Here is a 15,828-nt window from a genome sequence, read left to right as displayed (position 1 = left end):
CCTTTGATGAGCAAGACTTATGTGGCAAAAAGATTGATGGCCACTTCAAAGGAATTAAGACGGACATGGCTCGAGCCATCAGTTCTCTTAAAGATAGGACAAAGACCGCAGATACTTTTGTTCCTTTCGAGGCTCATCCTCCAAATTCAGAGGTTTCAATCATCCTTCCCATGTCCAGAAAATGCAAGGAAACACTTACCAGGACAACAGATACCACCAAACCTCTAACAAGTACTCCCAGAGGGGAAGACATGGCTCTACCCAGGGCAAGTCCCAGGGTAAGCAAAAATGACAAATCTTACCTTTTCCCTCAACGTCACACCCCAGTGGAGTGAAGAGTAAGCCAATTTCTCCATCGTTGGTAGTCAATAACATCGGACAAGTGGGTGTTACAGGTGATCCGAAAGGGTCACACTATAGAATATCTAGATCAACCTCCATCCCTTGCTCCCACACCTCGCAAGGTACATCTTTGAAGACATGTCTTGTCCGAGATTCAAAAACTGCTCCTAAAAGCAGCCATCGAACCAGTCCAAGACCAACAGAAGGGAAAAGATTTTTACTCCCGTTTCTTCCTGATGAAGAAGAAAAACGGTCGGTGGAGACCTATTCTGGATCTAAGAGCGCTCAACAAGTTCATCAAGTTCATCAAATGTATGATGATATCCCAACAAAGTGTCTTACCTTGGCTAAACCAACACGACTTCTTGGCCACTCTAGATTTGGAAGACGCCTACTTCCAAATCCCCATTCATCTGGCCCACCGACAGTTCCTCAGGTTCGTAGTAGGGGAGTTACACTTCTAATTACGTGTTCTCCCGTTTGGCCTAAAATCAGCTCCAAGAGTTTTTATCAAATGCCTTACACTGGTAGCGTCAAAACAGCAACAGAAGTCTTCCCATATTTGGATGACTGGTTGATAAGGGCAACCACTTACAAACTTGCACGCTTGGCAGACTCAAGAACAATAAAACTCTTAAAAGGGTTAGGTTTCTCCATCAACAAAACAAAATCCTGCCCAGTGTCCAGCAAAACAGTACTCTTCTTGGGTGCAGACCTCGACAACTGCATACCCAGGCAAGACCCTCTTCGGACAGAATAACAGCTATTCTACACTTGACCACATGGTTCCTAAACAGAACAGCAACCACGATACGCTCATTCAAATCTCTCCTGGGCATGATGTCCTCATGTATATTCCTCATACCAAAATGCAGGCTTCACATGAGACCGAACCAGGAGGCCCTGGACCACCAATGCAAAAAGGCATGCGGCTCAAGGGAGGATACAGTCCAGCTACCGCATACATTACTCAAAGCACTTCGATGGTGGAACTCGCCTCATCACCTGTCACAAGGAATGCCCTTTCAGGCACCAACATCTACCCTTCTCCTCAGGACAGATGCATCTCTGTCCGGCTGGGGGGCCCATTTAGAGGACCTTCAAACCAAGGGCACTTGGTCTGCTCAAGAACCTCAACTGCACATCAATGTCTTGAAACTCAGGGCAGTACTATGGGCACTGAAAGCCTTCCTTCCGGTATTAGCTGGCCAAGTCGTTACCATCCAGACATACAATACGACCTCCATGCATTATATGAACAAACAAGGAGGTACCAAGTCAGAAATCCTGTCACAAGAAGCTCAACTCCTATGGGCATGGGCACTGCACCACAGAGTACAAATCAAAGTGGAACATCTCCCCGGAGTGGGCAACGTCCTAGCAGACAAACTAAGCAGAGAGTTCACGACTTCTCACAAGTGGGATCTGGACGAGAAAGAAGTCCAACAAATATTTTCCAAATGGGGTCATCCACAGATCAACCTGTTCGCCACCAAAGCCAACAAGAAATGCCACAAATTCACCTCCAGGTACGCAGAACATCGGTCAGTAGGAGATGCATTCTCAGTGGATTGGACAGGGAAATTCTTTTATGCCTTACCCCCATCCCTCTCATATTGAGAGTGCTAGATAGACTGAAAGAACAGAATTGTTCGATGATCCTGATAGCTCCAGATTGGGCCTGGCAGATCTGGTACTCAACTCTACAACACCTCTCCCGTTGGCACCCGATTCACCTCAAAACTTATCAGGAGCTTTGGACGCAGCAAAACCGCAAGGTTCTCCACCATGATCCAGCAAGCCTATCTCTAAAGGCCTATTCCCTGAGCAGCAAAAAATAATGAATCTACACTTACCTCCAGATTTCTGGGATATTATCAAGGAATCTAGAGCTCCTTCAACCCAAATTACCTATACCCAAAAATTGACTCGTTTCTCCAAGTGGTGCGAAACATCCTTGGTGAACCCTCTCACAGCATCGGTCGAGCAAGTGCTACCATACTTACTGCACTTGGCCAAAGTAGGATTATCTATATCCTTTCAAAAAATGGTAGCAGGTTCTCCTCTCCAGAATGAACATGGCATGATAACCTGTTCTAAGATGAGAGTTTGCAGCACAGGCTTTTTGTTCACTGTACCTTTCACAGATGGGAAATATCCATTTGCATATCAGTCTTTGTCCGGCCCACATGGGCAGTCCAGCACCGAAATGTAATGGCAATTCCTCTCTGAACAAGAGTACCGACAGCGACCCCATACACGTGTTTCAGCCTTGTTGGGCCTCATCAGTGAGGTGAAGCTGTGCCTCTCTGAGCACAGTGAGCAGGGAGTCCACGTCTGGTTGCCCCCAGGTAACTCAAGGTGACCAAACCCAAGTTCCTTGAAAATATTTCAAAAAAAGGTAGCAGGCGCTCCTCTGCAGAATGAACATGGCATGATAACCGGTTCTAAAATGAGAGTTTGCAGCGCACGCTTTTTGCTCACTGTACCTTTCACAGATGGGAAATATCCATTTGCATATCAGTCTTTGTCCCGCCCACATGGGCAGTCCAGCACCGAAATGCTATGGCAATTCCTCTCTGAACAAGAGTACCGACAGCAACCCCATACACGTGTTTCAGCCTTGTTGGGCCTCATCAGTGAGGTGAAGCTGTGCCTCTCTGAGCGCAGTGAGCAGGGAGTCCACGTCTGGTTGCCCCCAGGTAACTCAGGGTGACTAACCCCAAGTTCAAAATATTTCAAAAAAAGGTAGCTGGTGCTCCTCTCCAGAATGAACATGGCAAGATAACATGTTCTAAGATGAGAGTTTGCAGCACACGCTTTTTGCTCACTAAACCTTTCACAGATGGGAAATATCCATTTGCATATCAGTCTTTGTCCCGCCCACAACAGTTGCTGTTGGTACTCTTCTTCAGAGAGGAATTGCCATAGCATTTCGGTGCTGGACTGCCCATGTGGGTGGGACAAAGACTAATATGCAAATGGATATTTCCCATCTGTGAAAGGTACAGTGATCAAAAAGCAGATGGCTGCAAACTCTCAATGTGGTTAACAACCACTGAAAAGGTTATCGTGCCTTGTTCTTCCGAGAGAGGGGTGCCTGCTACCTTTGTTGAATTCTTTGTACGAACTTGGGGTTGGCAACCCTAGGTTACCTGGGGGCAACCAGACGTGGACTCCCTGCTCACTGTGCTTAGAGAGGCTCAGCTTCACCTCACTGATGATGCCCAACAAGGCTGAAACACGTGTATGGGGTTGCTGTTGGTACTCTTGTTAAGAGAGGAATTGCCATTGCATTTCGATGCTGGACTACCCCTGTGGGCAGGACAAAGACTGATATGCAAATGGGTATTTCCCATCTGTGAAAGGTACAGTGAGCAAAAAGCAGAGGCCTGCAAACTCTCAATGTGGTTAACAACCACTGAATAGGTTATCATGCCTTGTTCTTCCGAGAGAGGGGTGCCTGCCACCTTTGTTGAATTCTTTGAAGGAACTTGGGGTTGGTCACCCTAGGTTACCTGGGGGCAACCAGACGTGGACTCCCTGCTCACTGTGCTTAGAGAGGCTCAGCTTCACCTCACTGATGATGCCCAACAAGGCTGAAACACGTGTATGGGGTTGCTGTTGGTACTCTTGTTCAGAGAGGAATTGCCATAGCATTTCGGTGCTAGACTGCCCATGTGGATTGAGGATCACCTGGGTGGAGGGATTTGGGGAGAGGGGAGATGACGTCCTTAGGAGGGACACCGTATCGCCCATTCTCTTTCCAAAACAAACCTATTGTTCAAGCCTTTATAGGCTACTGTCAGCCCTTTTTCTTTTCTTCCATCCAAAATTACCCCCGAAATGATCACCTCAACACTGGGGTCAGGAAGAGCCCATGAGGACAAATCCTCATTTAGGTGCAAGAAACACATATGCACCTTATGTTGTTAATGCGGACACACATCAGTCAAGTACCAAGATGAGTAGGAGACAGCACAGAGTAATGCACACTTCCCTTTCAAACTTCCCCAAGCAACACTTTAGTACTGGGACAAAGAAGAGGGTTATGGAGGTTTACCATTATAATAGCCAGGCATGTCCAGCTAATATGCTTCATGAAGGTCAGGCAATTGAATTAAATGACCCACAACTGTGGGCCTTTAAACATTTTAAATGGTATAAGAAGCCCGGCTGCACAACAAGAAAATGAGCACAGAAAGGAACCCATATGCGGGTTGCAGAAAGGAGCTCAAGAGAAGCTGGCATCGGAGGGTCTGGAAGGTCTGCCAACCCTCCTCGTTGTGTGGATGCAGCAGGAGATGTGGGCACTGCAGCACTCCAGTGGCCGCAGAATGCCAGGAGGGCGAGTGGTGCTTTCTACGGTATCCACAAAGGAATAGCAGAAATAAGACAGCCGTGTTAGGAGCAGGCAAGAAGCCTACTGTTGCTGCTGTATGGAGCCTATTAGCGACACAAGTGAAACATTCATACCAGGGCACTCCAGGATCTTGAAATACGCACTCTTAGCTACCAAATGATTGGAAAGTTATTGTAACCACTTTTGGATTGCAGAAACAAGTACTTCTGGAAAAGCGAACAAACTGAAAGTGGTAATATGCTATTTCGAATGCTGCATAGAGCAAAAGCAAGTTATTTTGAATAGCCAAATAATTTGAAAAATATTGTAGACTATTTTGGATATTGCATGAAGCAAAATCAAGCTATGAGTACTTATGAACGGAATGCAAACATGGTGGTGCAAGTAAGAGAAACCAGAGTGAATTGTTTGAGACACAAGTGTTGGCAAAGCCAAGGAAAACCCAAAAAGGGCATGTGAGGAGAAGCCACATGTTGGGCAAAGTTAACATAGTTCAATGAACTTTCATGGAAAGGGACAACATGTATTGGCAAGAACCAGAAGAATACACAAGGTGTAATAAGGTGCATGGTGGCAAACTAGACCATGATAAATTGTTGGAAGAGTAACATTGATGAAAGGAACAGGTTTTACTGTTCAAGCAAAGCAACATACAATTGTTGATGGAAAGTAGATAAGAAGGGGTATTGGTTGCATGGCCTGTAATGGGTGGACCTTGTGGTCCGACAACGGCAACCTTATCAAATTCGCCACTGAGGTAAAGACCCTTGGCTTCTACCTCTATCCTATGCTCTCCTACACTAAACAAGTTAATGCCTTGCCCTCCACCACTGCCTACACTTGTAAACTTATCAGAACTGGAAAACCCTTCCTTTCCAACAACAGTTGCATCAGCCTGGCTAGAGCCCTCATCCTGTCCAGGTTGGATTACTGTAACACCCTTTATATTGGTTCCAACAAACATATCATCATGAAAATCCAAACTCTCCAAAATAACGCTCTTAGAGCAGCCCTGGGCATAGCCAAGAGAGAACATATTTCTGAGATCAGACGACAAAATAACTGGCTCTCCACTAATGACAAAATTCAACTAAAAATTGCCTCACTTAACTATACATCATTGAACAATGCTGCTTCTCGCTATCTCCCGAAAGATTCCAAAGATGGACTTCCACTAGACCATCCAGACTAACCAATACCAACTGCCTCACCATCCCCAGGTTCAAACTATCTAAGGTGGGGGGGCTGTTTTCCTGTGAAAGCGGCCCAGCTTTGGAACTCCTTACCACCTTCAATCCGAGCTGATCAATCATATCAGAGCTTTAGGCATAGCTGCATCAACTGCCTTAAGTCTACTGACCACTAGCCACCCGAATCACCGGCACACAAACCCACCCCTGTTGTTAGCGCACTCATATTGTTCCTACCAATCCTGCTGACTATATGTAACTGCTGCCTGCCAATGATATGTAACTGCTGCCTCTACTCTGTGTATCTCAGCTCCTCCTAGGTCACACCGAGACTGAGCGCTCTTTCTATGTTCACTCCTTGTCTTTTGATGATATGTAACTTTTGATGCTATGTAACCATTGTCTTTGCTTTGTGTATTTATTCTTGTAATTAAGCTTTGAACCTTCTTCTAATGTCTGCGCCTTCGTACTTTCGGGTTTGGCGCGTAATATAAATTAATAAACAAACAAACAAACAAACTGCGCCTATACCAAGGGCCCTTTATGAAGAAAGCCAATGAAAGTATCCATCCAGAAGTTTGTGTTGTGCAACAGCGTCTTATTTGATTTTGAAGTCAAGAAACAGACTTGTTTTGTGGACCAGTGAAGAGTACTAATGACATGAGAGTTAGAAAGTGTCCGAAGGAAATGTATTGTTTTGAAACGCTGGAAGATTTGAACTCTTGGGCAAGGGAACCCGAGTATTTTGTGAACTATCTTGAACTTGGGGAAGGGAGAGCTGATCATAAACCAAGAGCCGGAAGAAGCTCTAAGCTTTCTTTTGAACTTTTGAACACTATTCATTTTGAAACTGACATCCCTGCACATTGGGCCTCATCACGAGTCTAGCGGTAACCCTTAAATGCAGCGGTAGCACTATTTCCACCGCATTTAAGGGTCCGCCAGATCATGGCTTTGGCGGATTTCCCCCCAGCTCTCAGCTGGGGGGAAATCCGCGGCAAAATTGCAGATTTTCGGCACGATTACTTGCCGGCGGTAATAGCGAGGATTTTCCCCATTGGGCCCAATGGGGAATGAGGAATTCCCGAATGGGCCCAATGGGGAATGGGCAATAACCCTTCCGCCAAACCCGTGATCCAGCGCTAATAGCGCCGGGGGGTTTGGCGGTAGGGCTATTAGCGCCGGCGCTAATAGAGCCAGCATTACCGCACAACTCGTGATGGGGCCCATTGTGTGCAGTTAGTTGTGAGGGTAAGTATACGTTTTGGACACAGTCACTTGATTTGGACATCCTGACACAGACTATCCTTAGATTTCTTTAGGTAGGGAAATCCAACCTTAGCATAGGGGAAGTTAGGCCTTGCTCCACCATGACTTTTAAGTTAAATGAAACATTTGAGTACACATTGGAATCTGTTGTCCGTGTCTTGCTTCATGGTGCCTTCACAATATATTAAATCACATTTTCTTCTATTTTTCAATTGAAAATAAAGGATTTCTCTCATTTTTAAGTAGTCCACGTTTGTGAGTCAGTAGCTTTTGAGCTATTACTAATGTTTTAGTTTGATCTCCCTTTCAATGAAATATATAACTTTAACAAACACAAAATGTGTTCTTGTTTAGTGCGTATTTTCTGTTGTTCATGCATTCCATATCTCTAGCATACTGATTTTTAAACCAATCCCCTAAGACTCTCCTTTAGAGAATTCACAAGTTGTGCTGATGTGCTGGGTGCAGCGTATCGCGGCAGCAGATAAGGCAGAACTCTTCTGGTATTCTCAGTTTCCACAGATTCCACAGTACCTTCTGAGTGAGAACACACAAATGCTGAAGGACTATGATGCAATGTCGCAGAGGGGGTATCAGAAGAATGTTTACAAGATGTTCGCAGGGTACATGCGCTGGATGCTGGTTTTGTTTTAGTTGACAAAGTCACACCAGGAGCCTATCATCTTTACTTCAATGCCAAGGCCTAGCGTTGTGCCAGCTAAAAGTTCAAGAAAAGAACTCATGAATAGGCAGGCATAATCCTTCTTGTACCCGTGCAGTGTCCCTTGAATAATACAGCCCTGGATCAGAAAGCTGATAAACTGATTGTACACCGCTTATTTTGCCAAGTTATGTCGATTCTTTTTAAAGGAGACCTTTCAGAAAAACACACTTTGCACAGGCCAATAATGTCAGGAACTTCACATAAGAAATTCTTAACATTCATTTTAAAAATGTGTTTTACATAAGTAATTTCAGACATCTCCATGGTAACAATGTGGCTACTTCGAAGACCGCAGAAAGGACTGTAGGGTATTTTGTGGAGATTTGGGGCCTGACGGTATTTTATTACCGCCGAAAAATAACTTAGCAATAATCACTCTTTGTATTCAGATTTGGCCATGTGCAACAATAATACAATGGACATGCATTATTTCAGCACCCAGACCTGCATATTTGGTATACGTGGTTGGTGGTATTTTGGTGAGCATAATTCCCTTGTTTTATTTGTGGCCCCAATGTCCAGAATCCCTTATCTTTGCTTAGATTTTTCGTGTGATCACTAGAGAGACCTCAGACCTGCATTCTAGGAATACCACATTTCCAGTGATAGTGTTGGTGTGCCACCATGGGCGAACTCACTGACTTATTTACGACAGAGAGCTATATGTGGTAGTCTTGTGGTAATTTCCACTACCTTATATACGGTAGGGAGCTATGTTCAGAGAGTCTCTCTTCCCGTTGGCTCATGTACCTCCAACAAGCTATGTTACAGTCACTCACAATTATTCATACTGATTCTGACATGCACACATCTGTCTTAAAATGACCATTGCACTGTTTAAAAATCTCCCCACATCATCGGCATTGTAATGGTAAATAGAAAATAAAACACCCGTCTGTTTTCAAATATTTTCTGTATTATAAAAGCTGCATTTAGACACGATCTCATTCTTTACAGAAATAAATAAAATGGTACAGTCAAAGCATTGTCTATGACACACTGCAAAGAGCGTGGCGGAGAACAGAACTCAAATTGCAACATTGGTATTTGATTAAGACACGCACAGGAATCCTACACTGACTGCATATTACCGTACACACTCAGCTCCCACACTTCTCATTACCTTATCTTTTTAGTTGTTCTCTTTGTGAATGTGGCTCTCTTGGATTAACTCCAGCAAAAAGGAACGCTTGCCTTCTCAAGCCGGGGTCATTGCCTGGAATTCTCAGCTTTTTCAGATAGGAATGCCTCAGCCAGTGGAAAGGTTTTTCTTTCAGCTCTCCCCAATCTCGACTGCAGCAGGACACAGGAATCTGCATTCAGTCAGGACCCCACAGCCAGGTCTTCTCCCCAGTAGTGCAGAAAGATGTCTGCCTGTCTTTTTCCCTGATACTGCCCACTAAAACTTTCCTCTCAGCCCTCTGTATGACGTGTCCCAATGAAATCCATCATCTCTCATCCTCCTACTCTTCAACAATAGCTTCGCTTATACATTTGCAATTGTTGCAAATCTGACTTCCTTCTTCCTGCAGTTACTGTGCACGAAAACACGGAGAATCAGGCAGAGAAGAGAAGAGAAAAAAAATCTGCACACACATTTAAATGGTTTTCAGAGTATGCCTAATTCTGCAGTGGAGAACACATTTTATTAGTGGGTTATATTAAATAAGGTTTTATTAGTCAGGTTAATGGTTAATAGGTTAGCTGTTAATTTTCAAATGTGTCTCTAGCAATATAGGCATTTCAGGTGAAAAATAGTGTGCATTTTTAAATGAGCACGTGTGCTTTTAACTGTAAAAATAGATTTGCATCTTATATGTTAAAATCGTTTTTGACTGAATAGCCTGTCTTTCCTTGTTAATCTGGCAACCCATATAGCAATGCACCGCACCCTTGTGGTGGTGCTGCAAAAAAAAAATGTGCTATTTGTGCAGTATTGCTGTACTCTGTACTGTAACACGCCAAATATCCTTACATATAAAGTTATGTCGATTCTTTTTAAAGGAGACCTTTCAGAAAAACACACTTTGCACAGGCCAATAATGTCAGGAACTTCACATAAGAAATTCTTAACATTCATTTTAAAAATGTGTTTTACATAAGTAATTTCAGACATCTCCATGGTAACAATGTGGCTACTTCGAAGACCGCAGAAAGGACCACAGAAAGGATGCCAAAAAACAAAACGGTGGTGTAAAGCATCCTTAGGTATGTCATCCTTGTGGGTCAACTGAGGCAAAGACGCGTCCTTCAGGTTACCAGGAAGATGGGCTGCCTGACAACAGGTGCTTGTCTCGCCTTTTCCGCCATTTAGAGCAGTGTGTTTTACCTCTTTGTTTAAGAGTGAATTTACCAACATCAAATACATTTAACCATGTAGCATAGTACAGCACAAATAGTGTATTATGATAAATGTAAACAAGCTAGTCCATTGCTTGCTACTGAAATGCTGTAAAGACTATCTGCTTTCAGAGTGCTGTGGTATGATGGACTCTATGTGATCAATGCGCTGCCTGAAATACCGGGCGTGACGCATTGATCAGATAGATCACTTCTGCCTGCCTGCCCCAGCCGACAATCCTGAAAAAGGCAACCCTGTCCAACCCCCCACTTACCTTTACGGCTGCACACTCCTTGTGCGCTGCCAACATCCTTGTACCCCTGCAGCATCAGCCCCTCCACTTACGTGGGGCGCTGTTGATGCCACAGGGTCCTTTTTTTTGTTTTTGTTTAATCGTATCCCCTGCTTACCCTTGATCCCTATTACTGCGTCCAAGGAGAGCAGGGGACACCCCCACAACCCCTGCTCTGCGTGGGCGCAGTCGGGGACAGCATTTTTATACCGTGCAAAGTCGCAGTTTTAGTCACAGGCGACTTTATAGTGACAGTAAATGTATAATTCCGTATGATGCCTGCATTGTTAACTACTGCTCCACTTCCGCTCGTGGCTCACTGCGTCCAATTGTTGTGCCTCTGTGATACAAGATGCTAAACATTGGAGTTCTATCGTAATGAAGATAACATATGCTTAAGATAAATGCTGGGTGGGCCTGCACAATGAGGGGATGGCAATGTAGTACATGGCTTTGGATAGACAGCTCAAATTACTCCAGTGATGCAGCTAGGTCTAAGAAACCTAAATGTTGTCCACCTCAGACCACTGTAATATTTTATGGATCCTAATCTCTGAGTTCTTGTGATTACAGTTGTGGCAGTCCTTTGCGTGCACTATTCATCCAAAGAAGGACAAGTGGATCTGGCCTGTGGTTATTATGCTGTGTAAGTGCTATATTAAGGCACGTTATGTGACAGAATGGCATCTGTGAATGGTGTAAAAGTCCTAGCTGTTTTTATTGTTTTTTAAATATTCCCAAAAGGAGAGTCTGCTAATAAGAACCCAACTTTCATAAAGCTCTATGCCAAAACATATATATTCATGTGTCCTCACTGCACCTGTGCCAAAATAGCTGTGGCTTGTGAAATTACAAACAGTCGAAAGCTGATGTGAAACTGAAGGAAATCCAACCCCTGGCCGGTGAGGAGAAACCTCCTGCTCACATATCCCGGGGGTTAGATTTGCCTGGACAAATTGAAATGATAAAAAGGACGAGACTGCTCATCCTCCTACCGAGAGATGATAAATAAAAAAAACCTATTGAGCCACTTGACTTGACATCAACTCTGATTTCTATGGGCCTCAATTTGGGGTAATTCTGTGATTTTACCATGGATTTACTGACACATTTGTTTACAGTTTCTGCCTCTTGGTCCTGGATATTTACTGCACAAATTTGAGTGGTGGAAAGGCCCCAATTTTTGGAGTGCATAGACCTTTTGGCAGATTTACATTGAGCAGCAATTCCACTCTGATAAATCCATCAATATTTTGCTTTTAAAGTTGAACATTTGTCTCCAGAACATCTTGCAGTAGGAACATGCTTTACTTGAATCGTGTGGTAAAATATAATTGGCAATAATTCGGTTACCTTCCAAAAAAGTGTCTCATATGAAGCCTATGTCACAATACTTCTCGCTATATCAGTCTGCATGTTCTTTGAACATACAGTGTTATAAATGTTTTATTATATTAGTTCAGTGGTATATTCCATTTCCATTTTTGCAAAGTGTCCTAAAGTGCTGTAAAAACATTCTTGCTTGTTACACACATACCTGTGTAATAAATACCCAAAACAGGAAAGAACAATTGCACTGCAAGACTGCCTTAGTTGATATTAAATATGATGAAACAGTGTTGCTGGGTGCCTATAATATTCAAAGGGAGCAAAGGCTTGTTCTGCAAAGTTTGACATATGTGTCACCATGGAGCCCTGTTCATAACAGAATCCTCCATATGTCATTCACAAGTCAGACAAAATCTCATATTCATAATTTCCCAGTCTTAGGAATTCTCTAGGGACCACAATCTGCTCATCCCTGCCTGCCTCTACAGCCTGGACACCCCCACACCCCTCCCACCCTCCCAAGGAAGGTGTAAATCATCTCTACAGTGGGTATAGCCCTGGCAAAGTCCTGGTCTAAGGCCTTACAACCTACCTGCAGTGTCTGGATGGTAATGGGCGCTGTGCAGGTGGCTCAGCCTTTAGTAAGCTTTGATTGTGTTCCGTGTCTGTCACCTGCCGGCATCTCCATTTGCATTGCTGCACTGTGCAGAAGCAGGAGTTAAGCTCCATCCAGACATTTCTGTTTGTGGGCTTCAGGCCACGGTCTGCCAATTCCTGACTGCCTGTCCAGTCTGGCCATGCTCTCTGCCCTTCAACCGGCCCCGGAGGCCACAAATGATGCATTCCAGTGAAAAGCCCAGGCAAAGTCTGGGCTAAGTCTCAGATGTTTGCTACTGTTCGAAATTGGTAGCTTACTGACTCCCTTCTATTCACAATGCCTTACTACATCCTCTTCTACTGCTACCTCAGTGAGTTACTCAATCTTACACAACCAGCAGCCTCTGCCTGTCTGACTGTCCATCCGATTGTATGCCCCACTCCTAGTTTCAGTGGAGTTCCTTTTCAATTCACACTCTGGCATCCTCATATCCGCCTCCCCTCCAACAATATCTGCTCTCTCATGCATTTTCTTTTTCTCTAATACCTCTTCATAAGTCCTTTGTTCAAGTTCGTGTCACTACTCCACTACCTTTCCATCTTCCCGTAACTACAGTAACTTTATCCCCCAACCATGGGCCTCATTACAAGATCTGCAGTAAGCAAAAAAGGAAGGCGAAATGGTAATACCGGCATTGATAACGGGCCCGGGCCATTACGAGCCAAAAACCCAGCATTACCGCCAACGCCTGTACCATGCCCCTTCTTACTGGCATGCGTGCGTACACGCGCCCTTCGTGGCGGCAATACCGGGATGCCGCTAACAGGAGGACATCACAAGTCACGCGGGCATGCACCTACCGGTATCCCGAAGGTGCTTAATAGGGTCAGTACGATGCCGGTATTACAGGCATCGCGGATCACAATAAATAGCAACCTGCAGTGTACCTAACTGACACAGGCGCACACAATCACCACAGGTGGAGGCAATGGAGCCTGTCCCAGCACAAAAGTGCACACCCACACAACACACCCCTTCCTACACCAAAATGATCCCACTTACTGTTGCAATCTTGGGGCTGGAGGACATGCCTGTATTGCTACACCAGCAACAACAACAACAGGCATCACAGAGGAGACGCAGGAGGAGAAGGAGGGTGAGACAGGCCCATCAAATTCCACCAGTGCAGGCAGTGGTACCACGAAGGCAGCCACCAATCCCTCGCATCAGATCCAGTCCATACAACCTAACCCCTGTTTAGATCCACACACTGTACCGGCTGGACCGGGACACCATCACAACCATTGTGGACATGATACACAACGACATTGTCAGCCTGATTGAAATCTGCACTGCCATCCCCCCTCTACTGAAGGTAGTGTCTGTGCTCCACTTCCTGGCCACAGGCACCTTCCACCACACAGTGGGGCAGCTGCATGGCATATCACAACCTTTCTTTTCACGCATGCTGACCCAATTGCTGGATGCCCTCCTGAAGCACGCAAGCAAGCACATATCCCTACCATGGACTGCCCAGGAGCTAGCTGACACTAAAGTTGGCTTCCATGCAGTGGCAGGCATGCCCAATTGCATTGGTGCCCTCAACTGCACCCATGTTGAATTGGTGGTCCCTCATGCCATGGAGGTGTTGTCTCGCAAGCTATACCACTCCAGTAATGTTCAGATGGTATGTGACTCCAGCAAGATGATCACACATTGTTGTGTCTGATTTCCCGGATCCACTCATGATGCAATGGTGCTGCCGAACTCCTCGCTACCCCGCTACATGGGGCGACATGCTGGGCGATGTGCCTGGCTGCTCTTTAAGTCGCCTGACAGTCCCATGGCAGTGCATGGGGGGATGCATACTCCACCTGGGTGGGATCGGGTAGTGGATACTCCACCTGGGTGTGATTGGGGGGGTGCATACTGCACCGGAGTGGGATTGGGGGGATGCATACTCCACCTGGCTGGGATTGGGTGGGGGTGCATTCGCCACCTGGGTGGGATTGGGGGAGATGCATACTGCACCTGGGTGGGATTGGGGGTGCATACCCCACCTAGGTGGATTGGGGGCGATGCATACTCCACCTGGGTGGGATTGGGTGGTGGGTTGACAATGCACATACAGCAAAACACTGTGGCTCTAAACATCCAATCCTGAACATGACACATCAATGCCATACATAAGACGAATGCTGCACACCAATGCCACTATGCCAGACGTACAAGCAGGCCACATCCCTCAACATATCAACTGCACGTCTGAACATACCCTCTGCAACACAATCCAGCAACATGCAGTGAGTATGCATATCGGACATGACTGCAGCAAAGTATAACACAGGACATGCACCCATGAGTGGCTACAAAGAAATCACACCTTGAGATTACACTGATTGCCACTGGCCCACCACCACAGTCGTGCTGCATGCCACCATGGGAATGCCAACCGATGGATGTCAAATCATGATGACACCTGTGCCAATGCTGCTAGTGGGAATACATACAGAGTACTATACATCACCAATATGGGTGCAAATACATTATTCGGCATCCACAGTACATCTGCAACAGCATGCAAGTGAACACCCTGCATCAACTGGACAACGCAATCCACACCTGCAGACCATAGTACAGGACATATTGCAACAAATGAACCTGTGTGCATACATCCAGGGACATATGCATGTCAACACCAAATAGCTGCAGACATGACAGTGATTTGTACAGGTGTCATGTCACTAATTGACTCACACATGCCTCATTGTGTTCCCATGCAGGTGATGGTGCTTATCCCTTGAAGCCGTGACTCCTTACCTCTGTTCGGAACCCACAGAACAGGCATGAAGAGGACTACAATCGGGCACATACCTGTACCATTTTGTGATTGAGCAGACCTTTGGCCTGTTGAAGGCATGGTTCCGCTGCCTCAGCAAGTCTGGTGGAGCACTCCTTTACGGGCCTGAGAAGGTGGGAAAGATAACCATGATCTGTGCTATGCTGCGCAACATGTGCAACCGGAGAAACGCACCACTGCCACCTGACATTGACCTGCATGCACCGAGTGAGGATGAAGGAGACGATGGAGGAAAGCAGCACGCCTGCCAGGTCATGACGCACAAGATGGACGTTCTGTGCGGCAATCAGTGATTGACGATTTCTTCTGAGACACTGAGATGCTGATGGTCCTGGTTTAGTGCTACACTGGGCACTGGGATCGTGTGCATATGGGCACAGGGTGTGTGGGGAGTTCGGCACTGTGCACTGTCATGAATTGAATAAACACACACAAAATGAAAAATCTCCAAGCATGATATGATATTGTATGCAACGGGTGTATTGACAATTAAACCCATTTGTGGTTGAACCCTCCACCT

This window comes from Ambystoma mexicanum, chromosome 1p (assembly GCF_040938575.1).
Source record: "Ambystoma mexicanum isolate Mex_15411 chromosome 1p, UKY_AmexF1_1, whole genome shotgun sequence".
Classification (NCBI taxonomy): Eukaryota; Metazoa; Chordata; class Amphibia; order Caudata; family Ambystomatidae; genus Ambystoma; species Ambystoma mexicanum.
Note: the sequence above shows the minus strand (reverse complement) of the source record.